The sequence below is a fragment of the Peromyscus maniculatus genome, chromosome 1, assembly GCF_049852395.1.
Source record: "Peromyscus maniculatus bairdii isolate BWxNUB_F1_BW_parent chromosome 1, HU_Pman_BW_mat_3.1, whole genome shotgun sequence".
Classification (NCBI taxonomy): domain Eukaryota; kingdom Metazoa; phylum Chordata; class Mammalia; order Rodentia; family Cricetidae; genus Peromyscus; species Peromyscus maniculatus.
The window spans coordinates 160,689,377-160,694,725 of NC_134852.1; the positions used below are offsets into that span (position 1 = coordinate 160,689,377).

Consider the following 5,349-nt stretch of genomic DNA (forward strand, 5'->3'; position numbering starts at 1 on the left):
TTCTCAATAATATATATAAAAAATATATATTTTCCATAACATCGGAATGCCTTTCCACTGGCAGGGCTGACTCCGCACTTTCACCAAAAACTCTGTAATAAAACTATTATTTTCCTTTATCTTTAGCCCCTATTACTTTGTCTTTAGTTCCTGTTCATTTGTCTTTAGTCCCCCCCTTTTTTTTAGTCCCCCTTTTCTTTTCTTTGGTCCCTTTTTTTCTTTTTTTCTTTAGTCCCTGTTCATGGCGACATTCTGTGGGGCGTTTATGCACCACTCCCACAGTCCCCAGAGTTTTCTTGAGTGCGAGCAGCAGGAAATATTAGATAGAAGGATTTATAGCAGAGAATCTTGAAGAGATAAACAGATCGAAAATAAAGGATAGCCTCGAGAGGGCCTGGAACCTTTTCCAACAGGCCCTGACTATCTCTGCCCCAGGGTTTTTATAGAGATGCCAAGGGGTGGAGCAAAAGACCTCCTCCCCCAGCACAGCCAAGTGCAGACCATCTCAGACACCTGCACTCAGGCCCGTGGTCCTGATCATCCTCCAATTGGACCTGCTGGGTAAAGCCACGAGGAATCGAGAATGGGCTCCCACACTCTACCATGGTAAAGAAGAGGTAATTGAACCAAAGAACCTGTGGTGTGGATACATAAAACACATTAGTCCTATGAGCTAAGTGTATAGAATACTACAAAATGCAAGAGTGCATGCACACAAACAATATAAGGAAAGGATAATGAGGATTCTGAAATCTGTCACCCCAATATGATGAAGTAGGTCAACCTCCAAACAGGGCGACTCTCCAAACACGAAAATGACAAATGCCATAAAACGTGATATACTCAGAAGTAGATAGCCGAGAATCAGAAGTTGGATGGCTCAGAGACCTAGGATAGAACCAAATGTTACTGACAAAAAATAAGGCATAAAATGATTCCTAGTAACATTCTGTTGTACTCACAGATCAGTGCCTAGCCCAATGGAAATCAGAGAGGATTCCTACAGCAGCTGATGGAAGTAGATGGAGAAACTCACAGACAAACATTAGGCAGAGCTTGTAGAACCTGCAGAAGAGGTGGAAGAAAGATTTTTGGAGTCAGAGGGGTCAAGGACACCAGGAGAACACAGCCCACAGAATCAATTAAGCAGGGCCCATAGGGGCTCATAGTGACTGGAGTGGCAACCACAGAGCCTGCATGGGTCTGCACCAGGCGTTTATGATGTGACTGTCTAGCTTGGGGTTGTTGTTGGACTCCTAACAAAGAGAGACAGGGGGTTTCTACTCTTTTGCCTTTTCATTGGACCTTTTCTCTTTTAATGGATTACCTCATCAAACCTTGATATGAGGGTTAATGCCTAGTCCTATTTCATCTCCTTATAGTGTCTTTCATTCCTATAAATATTCCATTGATTTCACTGGGAGGCCTCCTCTTTTAAGAAGGAGCTATGGATCTATGGGAAAGGGAAGGTGGGAGTGAATTGGGAGAAGGGGATAGAATGAAGGCTGTAGTCAGGATGTATTATATGTGAGAAGAATAAATTTTAAACCATAAGTTCCTTTTAAACAAAGCAGAATTCCCCTGTAATTATTACAGAAATATGACAATAGCAAATAACTCAGTGACTAGCCACAAGACAAAATACTATGCCTCGACCCTTTAACGATTGTTGGACACTGAGCTGGTGATGATACTAAAATACAGTAACACAGCACTCAAGGGAAAAAATTTTGTTGTAAATATATTGTGGAAATAAAGAATGCAGAATGATATTCAAGGCTTTATTTACATTAGATCATAGCTTCCTCAGATTTTAAAAGGATTATTCAGCCAGTTCTTGTGTTTATAACAAAATTCAACATGGACCTAAATTTAATGTCTGGGCCAATAAAGCCAGAACTCTTAAACCAATGAGGGAAAGCCAAAGGAATAATGATGGACTAATGACCACGTCTGGTCAAGATAGCATAGCAAAGTTAAGACTACATTTCTGATCATTATGACAGGATATCCCACAGTTAACTGGCCTACAATACACCAAGACAAGAAGTCCACATTATGTCTTTATTCAGTTCATTAGACTCTTTTATGGAAAAGGAAGGAATGAACTATTAACTTACACAGTGAACTTGAGTTTACTAAATCTTTCAATAGATTTTTGTTTTTGTTTCTGTTTTTGTGTGTTTTTATTTTGTTTTATAATTTTTTATTTAAAAGGAAAATTTTTTTCCTTTTACATACTAACCCTTGTTTCCTCTCCCTCCTCTTCTCCTGATCCTCCCCACAAGCCTCCATCTTACCCCCATCTCCTCCTCATAGAGCAGAAGACCTCCCTAGGGGAATCAATAGAGGCTGGCATACCAAGTTGGGGCCAGACCAAGTCCTTCCCTCCTACATTAATGCTGAGTAAGCCAGTTGTAGGTGCAGGGAGTTAATCATGGCCTCTAGAAGAGCAACCAGTGATTAATAAATTTAGCATCTCTCCAGCCCCTTTCAGGGATTTTTCACTTTTGATTTTTGTATGCTTGTTTTGTTTTGTTTTGTTTTTGAGAGAGAGAAATCATGAAGTTGTGTGGGTTGGAAGGGGAGCAGGATCTTGGAGGTTTTAAGGGGATGAGGAAACGGCATAATCAATATGTATTATGTGAAAAAAATTAAAAAGAAAGCAGGCTCATAGAAGATACCGATAAAATTAAGTTCATAGTGAAAAAGGGATAAAGAATGCCCAAGAAGTGACTCCAAGAGAAAAGAATTTTAGGTCAATGTATATACTGTGTGTTAAAGCTCATTTATGCATCAATGCAAAAACATGACACTCCTCTGAAAGCAGAAAAAGAAACACACTGGACCCAAATACGAATAACCAGAGCTCAGGACTATAGAGTTTGCTTATGCCAAATCCCATGTTCCTATCTGGTAAGAGTTTCCTGCAGTTTATACTCAAAGATGGAAATTATGAATCAGAACATTTTACATCAGACATACAGGTCACAGAAAAGGGGGGGAAATCTCATCTATGGGCCTTGGGTGCTATCAGATGGCATTATAGCCTTTTGGATGTTAGAAAATGGTGGTCGTTTTGTAGATTCCAAAGACTTTGCCTAGTGGTCACAAAGTCATTTACTCACAAATAGTGAGGACAGTAAATGGTTATTAGGAGGATGAGAGATGGCCCAGAGTGAATAATTCAGCTCCGCACCTCCAACATTCCACCCTCTTCACATCATTGAAGTTCTAATCAGTTTATTAGCCATTGTAGTAACAACTTCTTTCCAGGAAATTTCATTCACACGTGTATATATGTATGCCAATAGGTAGGTAAGTGTGTATATTATACACAGATATTAATTTAAATTAGCAGAATATACATTATTGTGTGCCTCTCTATTACTCACTGAAATGTAAGAGCTCCAACACTTATCTTTCACTTACTGTGATCCTCACATTTACTATCTGAATCATCAAACTTCTATGGGAGCTTTGAACTGGAGCACTTTAAGGCCCTGTCTTTTTCCAGCCTCTCACAACTATGAATATGTAAACATGGGAATGAATTGATCTAACTCATGTCAGATAGCAAAGGTGGAGAAATGCACCATAATTCTTTTGCATTTACTTTCAGATTCTTTTCATTAACTATGTTAAATAGATTCAACATAAAGCAAATTACTCCCAAGAAACAAATGAAAAATGCTTCACTATAGTTCCTGGAAATTTGTATGATGTACCAATGGCTGCATGCCATGGGACAGATGAGCGTGGTGATATTTTAATTGTGCTGAAATGTGTTTTTATTTGTATGGTAATAAATAAAGTTTGCCTGGAAATCACAGGTCACATAGCCAGGTCACCTAGTGAGCCATAACAGAAGTCAGGGGGTGGTAGCACACACCCTTAATCATGTCATAACAGGGCAGGCAGAGTCTCTGTGTGATCAAGAACACAGCCAAGCATGGTGACATGAGCCTTTAATTCCAGTACCAACCATAGAGACCTAGAGGTCTTTATAGACAGGCAGTGATGAGGATGTCATGTGGCTGGGCTTAGAGCCAATGACAAGGCAGAACAAGAAGGCAATAAAAAATCGGGTTAGATGGGAAGAAGGTCTCTCTGGGGAAGCAACAACGGTGAGGTGGTAAGATAAGGCGAGTTTTGGCTCTTCGCTTGTTGTCTGATCTCTTTGGCTCTACCTCTGTGTTTGGCTCTTTGTTTCTTGTTTTATAAGATGGTTTAGAAATTCATCTACATTTGGCACCAAATATGGCAAGAATTCATTAAAAAATGGTTGGTGGCCCTACAGGCCAAGGGTTACAGGCCCCAGGCATTGCCAGAGCTACAAGTGGTCCGGCTACACACAGCTGGAGATACTTGTGTCCAGATTGCCAACTCACATGGTCAGAACTTAAAGGAGCCAAAGGTACAAGTGGCTCAGGAGTGAAATAGCTCAAGTTGGAGCATGTGGCTGGACTTCAGCTTTCAGATTTTTTTCTTCTCCTGATAGGTAGTAGGCTCTCTCTCTCTCTCTCTCTCTCTCTCTCTCTCTCTCTCTCTCTCTCTCTCTCTCTCTCTCTGGCTCAGACTGCAACCACACTAGGTAGCTGTTTTGAAACTCCCTCGGACTTCTACTGTTCTATGCAGACTTGGTAAGTCAATTAGATATCAGATATCTTAAAGGGAGAAATCACTTAAAAGTTAAAATTTTTCCCACAATAAAAAAATGAGAAATATCTTTACAATGGAATGATATTGGTCTTTGTTTGATAAAACATTAGGCAAAGCCGGGCGGTGGTGGCACACGCCTTTAATCCCAGCAATCTGGAGGCAGAGGCAGGCGGATCTCTGTGAGTTCAAGCCCAGCCTGGGCTACCAAGTGAGTTCCAGGAAAAGGCGCAAAGCTACACAGAGAAACCCTGTCTCAAAAAACCAAAACAAGAACAAAAAAAATTAGGCAATCTAAAAATGAAGCAATAAAATGAGAGCATTAATGTTGATGGGATATATGTAACATCAATTATACATATTTGTTTAATTGTCCTTATTTTTGTATTTTAAAAAATTGGTTAATTTAAGTGCCAAGATAAAAAGCTTTAGAAAAACCTGTTAAAATGAATTATAGAGAAATTCAGACTCAGACAGAAGAATTTAAGTGTGAAACTATTTAAGTATTGGATTATAAGGTTACAGAGAGACAGCCTGTTCAAACAATCAAACTTAATTTATCTGGTAACCATACAGCAACTACCTGATCAAGGGCATGTACAAACTAATTGGTCTCCAGTTAAAATGATAGACTTGAGGAAGTGTAGATGTAACCAACAGTCTTATTAAATAAGAAACACAGAACCAATG

At 39.5% G+C, this 5,349-nt stretch overlaps 1 protein-coding gene across 1 annotated transcript in view; it reads left to right on the top strand.

Moving 5' to 3' along the window:
- The window catches only part of LOC102915364 (solute carrier family 22 member 19-like), a 334,849-nt gene that overhangs the window by 144,988 nt on the left and 184,512 nt on the right, over positions 1 to 5,349 (top strand). The window lies entirely within an intron of this gene.